The sequence below is a fragment of the Pan troglodytes genome, chromosome 23, assembly GCF_028858775.2.
Source record: "Pan troglodytes isolate AG18354 chromosome 23, NHGRI_mPanTro3-v2.0_pri, whole genome shotgun sequence".
NCBI lineage: Eukaryota > Metazoa > Chordata > Mammalia > Primates > Hominidae > Pan > Pan troglodytes.
In genome coordinates, this window is record NC_086016.1 from 56,162,870 (window position 1) to 56,179,691 (window position 16,822).

The window sequence follows — 16,822 nt, forward strand, 5'->3', positions numbered from 1 at the left end:
AGATAGCGGTGTAGATATTTCCATGTTTATACAGATAGCGGTGCTGATATTTCCATGTTTGTACAGATGGCGGTGTTGATATTTCCATCTATACACGGATGACCGTGTAGATATTTCCATGTTTATACAGATGGCGGCGCAGAAATTTCCATGGATATGTAGATGGCGGTTTTGATATTTCCATGTTTATACAGATAGCGGTGTAGTTATTTCCATGTTTATATAGATAGCAGTGTAGATATTTCCATGTATGTACACATGGCTGTGTAGATATTTCCATGTTTATACAGATGGCGGTGTAGATATTTCCATGTTTCTACAGATAACTTTGTAAGTATTTCCATGTTTATACAGATAACTTTGTAAGTATTTCCATGTTTATACAGATGGCGATGTAGATATTTCGATGTTCATAGAGATAGCATGGGAGATATTTCCATGTTTATATAGATAGCGGTGAAGATATTTCCATGTATGTACACATGGCTGTGTAGATATTTCCATGTTTATACAGATGGCGGTGTAGATATTTCCATGTTTATACAGACAACTTTGTAATTATTTCCATGTTTATACAGATGGCGGTGTAGATATTTCCATGTTTATATAGATAGCGGTGTAGATATTTCCATGTATGTACACATGGCTGTGTAGATATTTCCATGTTTATACAGATGGTGGTGTAGATATTTCCATGTTTATACAGACAACTTTGTAATTATTTCCATGTTTATACAGATGGCGGTGTAGATATTTCGATGTTTATAGAGATAGCAGTGGAGATATTTCCATTTTTATACAGATAGCGCTGTAGATATTTCCATGTTTATACTGATCGTGGTGTAGACATTTCCATGTTTATAAAGATGGAGGTGTAGATATTTCCATGTTCATAGAGATAGCGGTGTTGATTTTTCCATGTTTATAGAGATAGCGGTGTAGATATTTCCATGTTTATACAGATCACGGTGTAGATATTTCCTTGTTTATACAAATAGCGGTGTAGTTATTTCCATGTTTATACAGATAGTGGTGTAGATATTTCCATGTATATACAGATGGCTGTGTAGATATTTCCATGTTTATACAGATGACTTTGTAGGTATTTCCATGTTTATACAGATGGCGGTGTAGATATTTCCATGTTTATAGAGATAACTGTGTAGATATTTCCATGTTTATACAGATCGCGGTGTAGATATTTCCATGTTTATACAGATGGTGGTGTAGATATTTCCATGTTTATTCAGATACCGGTGTAGATATTTCCAAGTTTATACAGACCGCAGTGCAGATATTTCCATGTTTGTACAGATGGCGGTGTTGATATTTCCATCTATACACTGATTGCCGTGTAGGTATTTCCATGTGTATACAGATAGCGGTGTAGATATTTCCATGTTTATACAGATAGCGGTGGAGATATTTCCATGATTAGACAGATAGCGGTGGAGATATTTCAATGTTTATACAGATGACTGTGTAGATATTTCCATTTGTATACAGATGGCAGTGTAGATATTTCCATGTTTATACAGATGGCAGTGTAGATATTTCCATGTTTATACAGATTGCTGTGTGGCTATTTTCATATTTATAGAAATATCGGTGTAGGTATTTCCATGTTTATAGAGATGGCTGTGTAGATATTTCCATGTTTACACAGATGACTGTGTAGGTATTTCCATGTATATCCAGAAGGCAGTGTTGATATTTCAAGGTTTATAGAGATAGCAGTTTAGTTATTTCCATGTTTATAGAGATGGCAGTGTAGATATTTCCATGTTTATACAGAAGGCGGTGAAGCTATTTCCATGTTTTTAGGGATAGCCATGTAGATATTTCCATGTTTATACAGATAGCGGTGTTGACATTTCCATGTTTATAGAGATAGCGGTGTAGATATTTCCATGTTTATACAGATAGCGGTGTAGATATATCCATGTTTATACAGATCATGGTGTATTTATTTCCATGTTTATACATATAGCGGTGTAGATATTTCCATGTTTATACAGATAGCGGTTTAGATATCTCCATATTTACAGAGATAGAGGTGTAGATATTTCCATATTTGCACAGATTGCGGTGTACATATTTCCACGTTTATACAGATTGTGGTGTAGATATTTCCATGTTTATACAGATAGCGGTGTAGATATTTCCATGTTTATACAGATAGGGGTGTAGATATTTCCATGTTTATACAGATAGCGGTGTAGATATATCCATGTTTACACAGATTGCGGTGTAGACATTTCCATGTTTATAAAGATAGCGGTGTAGATATTTCTATGTTTACACAGATTGCGGTGGAAATATTTCCATGTTTATACTGATAGCGATGTAAATATTTCCATGTTTATACAGATAGCGGAGTAGATATATCCATGTTTATACAGATAGCAGTGTAGACATTTCCATGTTTATACAGATAGCGGTATAGATATTTCCATGTTTATACAGATGGCAGTGTAGATATTTCCATGTTTATACAGATTGCTGTGTGGCTATTTTCATGTTTATAGAAATAGCGATGTAGGTATTTCCATGTTTATAGAAATGGCTGTGTAGATATTTCCATGTTTACACAGATGACTGTGTAGGTATTTCCATGTATATCCAGAAGGCAGTGTTGATATTTCAATGTTTATAGAGATAGCAGTTTAGTTATTTCCATGTTTATACAGATGGCAGTGTAGATATTTCCATGTTTATACAGAAGGCGGTGAAGATATTTCCATGTTTTTAGGGATAGCCATGTAGATATTTCCATGTTTATACAGATAGCGGTGTTGACATTTCCATGTTTATAGAGATAGCGGTGTAGATATTTCCATGTTTATACAGATAGCGGTGTAGATATATCCATGTTTATACAGATCGTGGTGTAGATATTTCCATGTTTATACAGATAGCGGTGTAGATATATCCATGTTTACACAGATTGCGGTGTAGACATTTCCATGTTTATAAAGATAGCGGTGTAGATATTTCTATGTTTACACAGATTGCGGTGGAAATATTTCCATGTTTATACAGATAGCGATGTAAATATTTCCATGTTTATACAGATAGCGGAGTAGATATATCCATGTTTATACAGATAGCAGTGTAGACATTTCCATGTTTATACAGATAGCGGTGTAGATATTTCCATGTTTATACAGATAGCGGTGGAGATATTTCCATGATTAGACAGATAGCGGTGGAGATATTTCAATGTTTATACAGATGACTGTGTAGATATTTCCATTTGTATACAGATGGCAGTGTAGATATTTCCATGTTTATACAGATGGCAGTGTAGATATTTCCATGTTTACAGATTGCTGTGTGGCTATTTTCATGTATATAGAAATAGCGATGTAGGTATTTCCATGTTTATAGACATGGCTGTGTAGATATTTCCATATTTACACAGATGACTGTGTAGGTATTTCCATGTATATCCAGAAGGCAGTGTTGATATTTCAATGTTTATAGAGATAGCAGTTTAGTTATTTCCATGTTTATACAGATGGCAGTGTAGATATTTCCATGTTTATACAGAAGGTGGTGAAGATAATTCCATGTTTTTAGGGATAGCCATGTAGATATTTCCATGTTTATACAGATAGCGGTGTTGACAATTCCATGTTTATAGAGATAGCGGTGTAGATATTTCCATGTTTATACAGATAGCGGTGTAGATATATCCATGTTTATACAGATCGTGGTGTATATATTTCCATGTTTATACATATAGCGGTGTAGATATTTCCATGTTTATACAGATAGCGGTTTAGATATTTCCATATTTACAGAGATAGAGGTGTAGATATTTCCATATTTGCACAGATTGCGGTGTACATATTTCCACGTTTATACAGATTGTGGTGTAGATATTTCCATGTTTATTCAGATAGCGGTGTAGATATTTCCATGTTTACACAGATAGCGGTGTAGATATTTCCATGTTTATACAGATAGCGGTGTAGATATATCCATGTTTACACAGATTGCGGTGTAGACATTTCCATGTTTATAAAGATAGCGGTGTAGATATTTCTATGTTTACACAGATTGCGGTGGAAATATTTCCATGTTTATACAGATAGCGATGTAAATATTTCCATGTTTATACAGATAGCGGAGTAGATATATCCATGTTTATACAGATAGCAGTGTAGACATTTCCATGTTTATACAGATAGCGGTGTTGACATTTCCATGTTTATAGAGATAGCGGTGTAGATATTTCCATGTTTATACAGATAGCGGTGTAGATATATCCATGTTTATACAGATCATGGTGTATTTATTTCCATGTTTATACATATAGCGGTGTAGATATTTCCATGTTTATACAGATAGCGGTTTAGATATCTCCATATTTACAGAGATAGAGGTGTAGATATTTCCATATTTGCACAGATTGCGGTGTACATATTTCCACGTTTATACAGATTGTGGTGTAGATATTTCCATGTTTATACAGATAGCGGTGTAGATATTTCCATGTTTATACAGATAGGGGTGTAGATATTTCCATGTTTATACAGATAGCGGTGTAGATATATCCATGTTTACACAGATTGCGGTGTAGACATTTCCATGTTTATAAAGATAGCGGTGTAGATATTTCTATGTTTACACAGATTGCGGTGGAAATATTTCCATGTTTATACTGATAGCGATGTAAATATTTCCATGTTTATACAGATAGCGGAGTAGATATATCCATGTTTATACAGATAGCAGTGTAGACATTTCCATGTTTATACAGATAGCGGTATAGATATTTCCATGTTTATACAGATGGCAGTGTAGATATTTCCATGTTTATACAGATTGCTGTGTGGCTATTTTCATGTTTATAGAAATAGCGATGTAGGTATTTCCATGTTTATAGAAATGGCTGTGTAGATATTTCCATGTTTACACAGATGACTGTGTAGGTATTTCCATGTATATCCAGAAGGCAGTGTTGATATTTCAATGTTTATAGAGATAGCAGTTTAGTTATTTCCATGTTTATACAGATGGCAGTGTAGATATTTCCATGTTTATACAGAAGGCGGTGAAGATATTTCCATGTTTTTAGGGATAGCCATGTAGATATTTCCATGTTTATACAGATAGCGGTGTTGACATTTCCATGTTTATAGAGATAGCGGTGTAGATATTTCCATGTTTATACAGATAGCGGTGTAGATATATCCATGTTTATACAGATCGTGGTGTAGATATTTCCATGTTTATACAGATAGCGGTGTAGATATATCCATGTTTACACAGATTGCGGTGTAGACATTTCCATGTTTATAAAGATAGCGGTGTAGATATTTCTATGTTTACACAGATTGCGGTGGAAATATTTCCATGTTTATACAGATAGCGATGTAAATATTTCCATGTTTATACAGATAGCGGAGTAGATATATCCATGTTTATACAGATAGCAGTGTAGACATTTCCATGTTTATACAGATAGCGGTGTAGATATTTCCATGTTTATACAGATAGCGGTGGAGATATTTCCATGATTAGACAGATAGCGGTGGAGATATTTCAATGTTTATACAGATGACTGTGTAGATATTTCCATTTGTATACAGATGGCAGTGTAGATATTTCCATGTTTATACAGATGGCAGTGTAGATATTTCCATGTTTACAGATTGCTGTGTGGCTATTTTCATGTATATAGAAATAGCGATGTAGGTATTTCCATGTTTATAGACATGGCTGTGTAGATATTTCCATATTTACACAGATGACTGTGTAGGTATTTCCATGTATATCCAGAAGGCAGTGTTGATATTTCAATGTTTATAGAGATAGCAGTTTAGTTATTTCCATGTTTATACAGATGGCAGTGTAGATATTTCCATGTTTATACAGAAGGTGGTGAAGATAATTCCATGTTTTTAGGGATAGCCATGTAGATATTTCCATGTTTATACAGATAGCGGTGTTGACAATTCCATGTTTATAGAGATAGCGGTGTAGATATTTCCATGTTTATACAGATAGCGGTGTAGATATATCCATGTTTATACAGATCGTGGTGTATATATTTCCATGTTTATACATATAGCGGTGTAGATATTTCCATGTTTATACAGATAGCGGTTTAGATATTTCCATATTTACAGAGATAGAGGTGTAGATATTTCCATATTTGCACAGATTGCGGTGTACATATTTCCACGTTTATACAGATTGTGGTGTAGATATTTCCATGTTTATTCAGATAGCGGTGTAGATATTTCCATGTTTACACAGATAGCGGTGTAGATATTTCCATGTTTATACAGATAGCGGTGTAGATATATCCATGTTTACACAGATTGCGGTGTAGACATTTCCATGTTTATAAAGATAGCGGTGTAGATATTTCTATGTTTACACAGATTGCGGTGGAAATATTTCCATGTTTATACAGATAGCGATGTAAATATTTCCATGTTTATACAGATAGCGGAGTAGATATATCCATGTTTATACAGATAGCAGTGTAGACATTTCCATGTTTATACAGATAGCGGTGTAGATATTTCCATGTTTATACAGATAGCGGTGGAGATATTTCCATGATTGGACAGATAGCGGTGGAGATATTACAATGTTTATATAGATGACTGTGTAGATATTTCCATTTGTATACAGATGGCAGTGTAGATATTTCCATGTTTATACAGATGGCAGTGTAGATATTTCCATGTTTATACAGATTGCTGTGTGGCTATTTTCATGTTTATAGAAATAGCGATGTAGGTATTTCCATGTTTATAGAAATGGCTGTGTGGATATTTCCATGTTTACACAGATGATTGTGTAGCTATTTCCTTGTATATCCAGAGGCAGTGTTGATATTTCAATGTTTATAGAGATAGCAGTTTAGTTATTTCCATGTTTATACAGATGGCAGTGTAGATATTTCCATGTTTATACAGAAGGTGGTGAAGATATTTCCATGTTTTTAGGGATAGCCATGTAGATATTTCCATGTTTATACAGATAGCGGTGTTGACATTTCCATGTTTATAGAGATAGCGGTGTAGATATTTCCATATTTATGCAGATAGCGGTGTAGATATTTCCATGTTTATAGAGATAGCGGAGGAGATATTTCCATGTTTTTACAGATAGCAATGTAAATATTTGAATGTTTATACAGATAGCGGTCTAGATATTTCCATGTTTATATAGATAACGGTGTAGATATTTCCATTTTTATACACATAGCGGTGTAGTTATTTCCATGTTTATACAGATGACTGTGTACATATTTCCATGTTTATACAGATGGCGGTGTAGATATTTCCATATTTATACAGATAGCGGTCTAGATATTTCCATGTTTATACAGATAGCGGTGCAGATATTTCCATGTTTATACAGATAGCGGTGTAGATATTTCCATGTTTATACAGATGACTGTGTAGATATTTCCATGTTTTTTACAGATGGCGGTGTAAATATTTCCATGTTACGCAGATAGCGGTGTGGATATTTCCATGTTTATACAGACAGCGATGTAGATATCTCCATGTTTATAGAGATGGCTGTGTAGTTATTTCCATGTTTTTACAGATTGCAGTGTAGATATTTCCATGTTTATACAGATAGTGGGGTAGATATTTCCATGTTTATACAGATGACTGTGTAGGTATTTCCATGTTTATACATATGGCGGTGTAGATATTTCCATGTTTAGAGAGTTAGCCATGAAGATATTTCCATGTTTATACAGACAGTGGTGTAGATATTTCCATGTTTATAGAGATAGCGGTGTAGATATTTCCATAGTTATACAGATAGCAGTGTAGATATTTCCATGTTTATACAGATAGCGGTGTAGATGTTTCCATGTTTATACAGATAGCGGTGTAGATATATCCATGTTTATACAGATTGTGGTGTATATATTTCCATGTTTATACAGATAGCAGTGTAGATATTTCCATGTTTATACAGATGGCGGTGTAGTTATTTCCATATTTACAGAGATAGAGGTGTAGATATTTCCATATTTGCACCGATTGCGGTTTACATATTTCCACGTTTATACAGATAGTGGTGTAGATATTTCCATGTTTATACAGATAACGGTGTAGATATTTCCATGTTTATACAGATCGCGGTGTAGATATTTCCATGTTTATACAGATAGCGGTGTAGATATTTCCATGTTTTTCCAGATAAACGGTGTAGATATTTCCATGTTTACACAGATTACGGTGTAGATATTTCCATCTTTCTACAGATGGCATTGTAGATATTTTCATGTTTGTACAGATGACTGTATAGGTATTTCCATGTTTTTACAGATGGCGGTGCAGATATTTCCATGTCTACAGAGATAGCGGTGTAGATATTTCTATGTTTGTACAGATGGCGTTGTTGATATTTCCATCTATACACAGATGGCCGTGTAGATATTTCCATGTTTATTCAGATGGCGGCGTAGATATTTCCAAGGACATGCAGATGGCGGTGTAGTTATTTCCATGTTTATACAGATAGTGGTGTAGATATTTCCATGTATATACAGAGGGCTGTGTAGATATTTCCATGTTTATACAGACGGCTGTGTAGATATTTCCATGTTTATACAGACGACTTTGTAGGTATTTCAATGTTTATACAGATGACGGTGTAGATATTTCCATGTTTATAGAGATAACTGTGTAGATATTTCCATGTTTATACAGATATCGGTGTAGATATTTCCATCTATACACAGATGGCCGTGTTGATATTTCCATGTTTATTCAGATACCGGTGTAGATATTTCCATGTTTATACAGACCGCAGTGTAGATATTTCCATGTTTATAGAGATAGCAGTGTAGATATTTCCATGTTTGTACAGATGGCGGTGTTGATGTTTCCATGTATACACTGATTGCCGTGTAGGTATTTCCATGTGTATACAGATGGGATTGTAGATATTTCCATGTTTATACAGATGGTGGTGTAGATATTTCCATGTTTACACAGATGACTGTATCGGTATTTCCATGTTTATACAGATGGCGGTGTAGATATTTCCAAGTTTATAGAGATAGCGGTGTACATATTTCCATATTTATACAGATAATGGTGTAGAAATTTCCATGTTTATACAGATAGCGGTGTAAATATTTCCATGTTTATACAGATCACGGTGTAGATATTTCCATGTACATAGAGATAGCGGTGTAGATATTTCCAGGTTTATACCGATAGCGGTGTTGATATTTCCATCTTTATACAGACCACGGTGTAGATATTTCCATGTTTATGCAAATAGCGGTGCAGATATTTCCATGTTTGTACAGATGGCGGTGTTGATATTTCCATCTATACACAGATGACCGTGTAGATAATTCCATCTTTATACAGATGGCGGCGCAGATATTTCCATGGATATGTAGATGGCGGTGTAGATATTTCCATGTTTATACAGATAGCGGTGTAGTTATTTCCATGTTTATATAGATAGCGGTGTAGATATTTCCATGTATGTACACATGGCTGTGTAGATATTTCCATGTTTATACAGATGGCGGTGTAGATATTTCCATGTTTATACAGATAACTTTGTAAATATTTCCATGTTTATAGAGATGGCGGTGTAGATATTTCAATGTTTATAGAGATAGCAGTGGAGATATTTCCATGTTTATACAGATAGCGGTGTAGATATTTCCATGTTTATACTGATTGTGGTGTAGACTTTTCCATGTTTATAGAGATGGCGGTGTAGATATTTCCATGTTCATAGAGATAGCGGTGTTGATTTTTCCATGTTTATTGAGATAGTGGTGTGGATATTTCCAAGTTTATACAGATAGGGGTGTAGATACTTCCCTGTTTATAGAGATGGCGGTGTAGATATTTCCATGTTTATACAGATCATGGTGTAGATATTTCGTTGTTTATACAAATAGCGGTGTAGTTATTTCCATGTTTATACAGATAGTGGTGTAGATATTTCCATGTATATACAGATGGCTGTGTAGATATTTCCATGTTTATACAGATGGCTGTGTAGATATTTCCATGTTTATACAGATGACTTTGTAGGTATTTCCATGTTTATACAGATGTCGGTGTAGATATTTCCATGTTTATAGAGATAACTGTGTAGATATTTCCATATTTATACAGATAGCGGTGTAGATATTTCCATGTTTATACAGATCGCGGTGTAGATATTTCCATGTTTAAACAGATCGCGGTGTAGATATTTCCATGTTTATACAGATAGCGGTGTAGATATTTCCATGTTTTTCCAGATAAACGGTGTAGATATTTCCATGTTTACACAGATTACGGTGTAGATATTTCCATCTTTCTACAGATGGCATTGTAGATATTTTTATGTTTGTACAGATGACTGTATAGGTATTTCCATGTTTTTACAGATGGCGGTGCAGATATTTCCATGTCTACAGAGATAGAGGTGTAGATATTTCTATGTTTGTACAGATGGCGGTGTTGATATTTCCATCTATACACAGATGGCCGTGTAGATATTTCCATGTTTATTCAGATGGCGGCGTAGATATTTCCAAGGACATGCAGATGGCGGTGTAGTTATTTCCATGTTTATACAGATAGCGGTGTAGGTATTTCCATGTTTACACAGACGGTTGTGTAGATATTTCCGTGTTTATACACATTCCGGAGTAGATACTTCCATCTTTATGGAGATGGCAGTGTAGATATTTTCATGTTCATAGAGATGGCGGTGTAGATATTTCCATCTTTCTACAGATGGCAGTGTAGATATTTCCATGTTTATACAGATGGCCGTGTAGGTATTTCCATATTTATACAGGTGTCTGTGTAGATATTTCCATGTGTATACAGATGGTATTGTAGCTATTTCCATGTTTATACAGATGGTGGTGTAGATATTTCCATGTTTATTCAGATGACTGTGTAGATATTTCCATGTTTTTACGGATGGCAGTGTAGATATTTGAATGTTTACATAGATGGCGCTGTTGATATTTCCATGTTTATACAGATAACGGTGGAGATATTTCCATGTTTATACAGAGAGTAGTGGAGATATTTCCATGTTTATACACATAGCGGTGTACATATTTCCATGTTTATAGAGCCAGCGGTGTAGATATTTCCATGTTTATACAGATAGCGGTGCAGATATTTCCATGTTTACACAGATGCCTATGCAGATATTTCCATATTTATACAGAGGGCTGTGTAGATATTTCTATATTTATACAGATGGCAGTGTAGATATTTAAATGTTCCTACACATGACTGTGTAGGTATTTCCATGTTTATACAGATGTCGTTGTAGTTATTTCCATGTTTATAGAGATAGCGGTGCAGATATTTCCATGTTTATACAGATAGCGCTGTATATATTTCCATGTTTATACAGATCATGGTGTAGATATTTCCATGTTTATACAGATACCGGTGTAGATATTTCCATGTTTATACAGACCGCAGTGAAGATATTTCCATGTTTGTAGAGATAGCAGTGTAGATATTTCCATGTTTGTACAGATGGCGGTGTTGATGTTTCCATCTATACACTGTTTGCCGTATAGGTATTTCCATGTGTATACAGATGGCATTGTAGATATTTCCATGTTTATACAGATGGTGGTGTAGATATTTCCATGTTTACACAGATGACTGTGTAGGTGTTTCCATGTTTATACAGATGGCAGTGTAGATATTTCCAAGTTTATAGAGATAGCGGTGTAGATAATTCCATATTTACACAGATAACGGTGTAGAAGTTTCCATGTTTATACAGATAGCGGTGTAAATATTTCCATGTTTAAACAGATCACGGTGTAGATATTTCCATGTTTATAGAGATAGCGGTGTAGATATTTCCATGTTTACACCGATAGCAGTGTTGATATTTCCATGTTTATACAGACCGCGGTGTAGATATTTCCATGTTTTTACAGATAGCGGTGCAGATATTTCCATGTTTGTGCAGGTGGCGGTGTTGATATTTCCATCTATACACAGTTGACCGTGTAGATATTTCCATGTTTATACAGACGGCGGTGTAGTTATTTCCATGTTTATATAGATAGCGGTGTAGATATTTCCGTGTATGTACACATGGCTGTGTAGATATTTGCATGTTTATACAGATAGCGGAGTAGATATTTCCATGTTTATACTGATCGTGGTGTAGACATTTCCATGTTTATAGAGATGGCGGTGTAGATATTTCCATGTTCATAGAGATAGCGGTGTTGATTTTTCCATGTTTATAGAGATAGCGGTGTGGATATTTCCATGTTTATACAGATAGGGGTGTAGATATTTCCCTGTTTATAGAGATGGTGGCGTAGATATTTCCATGTTTATACAGATCACGGTGTAGATATTTCCTTGTTTATACAAATAGCGGTGTAGTTATTTCTATGTTTATACAGATAGTGGTGTAGATATTTCCATGTATATACAGATGGCTGTGTAGATATTTCCATGTTTATACAGATGGTTGTGTAGATATTTCCATGTTTATACAGATGACTTTGTAGGTGTTTCCATGTTTATACAGATCACGGTGTAGATATTTCCATGTTTATACCGATCGCGGTGTAGATATTTCCATGTTTATACAGATAGCCGTGTAGATATTTCCATGTTTTTACAGATATCGGTGTAGCTATTTCCATCTTTACACAGATTGCGGTGTAGATATTTCCATCTTTCTGCAGATGGCATTGCAGATATTTCCATGTTTATACAGAGGACTGTATAGATATTTCCATATTTTTACAGATGGCGGTGCAGTTATTTCCATGTCTATAGAGATAGCGTTGTAGATATTTCCATGTTTGTACAGATGGCGGTGTTGATATTTCCATCTATACACAGATGGCCGTGTAGATATTTACATGTTTATTCAGAGGGCGGCATAGATATTTCCAAGGACATGCAGATGGTGGTGAAGTTATTTCCATGTTTGTACAGATAGCGGTGTAGGTATTTCCATGTTTACACAGATGGTGGTGTAGATATTTCCGTGTTTATACACATGGCGGAGTAGATACTTCCATCTTTATGGAAATGGCAGTGTAGTTATTTTCATGTTCATAGAGATGGCGGTGTAGATATTTCCATATTTATAGAGATAGCCGTGTAGATATATCCATCTTTCTACAGATGGCAGTGTAGATATTTCCATGTTTATACAGATGACCGTGTAGATATTTCCATATTTATACAGAAGTCTGTGTAAATATTTCCATGTTTATACAGATCACGGTGTAGGTATTTCCATGATTATAGAGATAGCGGTGTAGATATTTCCATGTTTATACAGATAGCGGTGCTGATATTTCCATGTTTGTACAGATGGCGGTGTTGATATTTCCATCTATACACGGATGACCGTGTAGATATTTCCATGTTTATACAGATGGCGGCGCAGAAATTTCCATGGATATGTAGATGGCGGTTTTGATATTTCCATGTTTATACAGATAGCGGTGTAGTTATTTCCATGTTTATATAGATAGCAGTGTAGATATTTCCATGTATGTACACATGGCTGTGTAGATATTTCCATGTTTATACAGATGGCGGTGTAGATATTTCCATGTTTCTACAGATAACTTTGTAAGTATTTCCATGTTTATACAGATAACTTTGTAAGTATTTCCATGTTTATACAGATGGCGATGTAGATATTTCGATGTTCATAGAGATAGCATGGGAGATATTTCCATGTTTATATAGATAGCGGTGAAGATATTTCCATGTATGTACACATGGCTGTGTAGATATTTCCATGTTTATACAGATGGCAGTGTAGATATTTCCATGTTTATACAGACAACTTTGTAATTATTTCCATGTTTATACAGATGGCGGTGTAGATATTTCCATGTTTATATAGATAGCGGTGTAGATATTTCCATGTATGTACACATGGCTGTGTAGATATTTCCATGTTTATACAGATGGTGGTGTAGATATTTCCATGTTTATACAGACAACTTTGTAATTATTTCCATGTTTATACAGATGGCGGTGTAGATATTTCGATGTTTATAGAGATAGCAGTGGAGATATTTCCATTTTTATACAGATAGCGCTGTAGATATTTCCATGTTTATACTGATCGTGGTGTAGACATTTCCATGTTTATAAAGATGGAGGTGTAGATATTTCCATGTTCATAGAGATAGCGTTGTTGATTTTTACATGTTTATAGAGATAGCGGTGTAGATATTTCCATGTTGATACAGATCACGGTGTAGATATTTCCTTGTTTATACAAATAGCGGTGTAGTTATTTCCATGTTTATACAGATAGTGGTGTAGATATTTCCATGTATATACAGATGGCTGTGTAGATATTTCCATGTTTATACAGATGACTTTGTAGGTATTTCCATGTTTATACAGATGGCGGTGTAGATATTTCCATGTTTATAGAGATAACTGTGTAGATATTTCCATGTTTATACAGATCGCGGTGTAGATATTTCCATGTTTATACAGATGGTGGTGTAGATATTTCCATGTTTATTCTGATACCGGTGTAGATATTTCCAAGTTTATACAGACCGCAGTGCAGATATTTCCATGTTTGTACAGATGGCGGTGTTGATATTTCCATCTATACACTGATTGCCGTGTAGGTATTTCCATGTGTATACAGATAGCGGTGTAGATATTTCCATGTTTATACAGATAGCGGTGGAGATATTTCCATGATTAGACAGATAGCGGTGGAGATATTTCAATGTTTATACAGATGACTGTGTAGATATTTCCATTTGTATACAGATGGCAGTGTAGATATTTCCATGTTTATACAGATGGCAGTGTAGATATTTCCATGTTTATACAGATTGCTGTGTGGCTATTTTCATATTTATAGAAATATCGGTGTAGGTATTTCCATGTTTATAGAGATGGCTGTGTAGATATTTCCATGTTTACACAGATGACTGTGTAGGTATTTCCATGTATATCCAGAAGGCAGTGTTGATATTTCAAGGTTTATAGAGATAGCAGTTTAGTTATTTCCATGTTTATAGAGATGGCAGTGTAGATATTTCCATGTTTATACAGAAGGCGGTGAAGCTATTTCCATGTTTTTAGGGATAGCCATGTAGATATTTCCATGTTTATACAGATAGCGGTGTTGACATTTCCATGTTTATAGAGATAGCGGTGTAGATATTTCCATGTTTATACAGATAGCGGTGTAGATATATCCATGTTTATACAGATCATGGTGTATTTATTTCCATGTTTATACATATAGCGGTGTAGATATTTCCATGTTTATACAGATAGCGGTTTAGATATCTCCATATTTACAGAGATAGAGGTGTAGATATTTCCATATTTGCACAGATTGCGGTGTACATATTTCCACGTTTATACAGATTGTGGTGTAGATATTTCCATGTTTATACAGATAGCGGTGTAGATATTTCCATGTTTATACAGATAGGGGTGTAGATATTTCCATGTTTATACAGATAGCGGTGTAGATATATCCATGTTTACACAGATTGCGGTGTAGACATTTCCATGTTTATAAAGATAGCGGTGTAGATATTTCTATGTTTACACAGATTGCGGTGGAAATATTTCCATGTTTATACTGATAGCGATGTAAATATTTCCATGTTTATACAGATAGCGGAGTAGATATATCCATGTTTATACAGATAGCAGTGTAGACATTTCCATGTTTATACAGATAGCGGTATAGATATTTCCATGTTTATACAGATGGCAGTGTAGATATTTCCATGTTTATACAGATTGCTGTGTGGCTATTTTCATGTTTATAGAAATAGCGATGTAGGTATTTCCATGTTTATAGAAATGGCTGTGTAGATATTTCCATGTTTACACAGATGACTGTGTAGGTATTTCCATGTATATCCAGAAGGCAGTGTTGATATTTCAATGTTTATAGAGATAGCAGTTTAGTTATTTCCATGTTTATACAGATGGCAGTGTAGATATTTCCATGTTTATACAGAAGGCGGTGAAGATATTTCCATGTTTTTAGGGATAGCCATGTAGATATTTCCATGTTTATACAGATAGCGGTGTTGACATTTCCATGTTTATAGAGATAGCGGTGTAGATATTTCCATGTTTATACAGATAGCGGTGTAGATATATCCATGTTTATACAGATCGTGGTGTAGATATTTCCATGTTTATACAGATAGCGGTGTAGATATATCCATGTTTACACAGATTGCGGTGTAGACATTTCCATGTTTATAAAGATAGCGGTGTAGATATTTCTATGTTTACACAGATTGCGGTGGAAATATTTCCATGTTTATACAGATAGCGATGTAAATATTTCCATGTTTATACAGATAGCGGAGTAGATATATCCATGTTTATACAGATAGCAGTGTAGACATTTCCATGTTTATACAGATAGCGGTGTAGATATTTCCATGTTTATACAGATAGCGGTGGAGATATTTCCATGATTAGACAGATAGCGGTGGAGATATTTCAATGTTTATACAGATGACTGTGTAGATATTTCCATTTGTATACAGATGGCAGTGTAGATATTTCCATGTTTATACAGATGGCAGTGTAGATATTTCCATGTTTACAGATTGCTGTGTGGCTATTTTCATGTATATAGAAATAGCGATGTAGGTATTTCCATGTTTATAGACATGGCTGTGTAGATATTTCCATATTTACACAGATGACTGTGTAGGTATTTCCATGTATATCCAGAAGGCAGTGTTGATATTTCAATGTTTATAGAGATAGCAGTTTAGTTATTTCCATGTTTATACAGATGGCAGTGTAGATATTTCCATGTT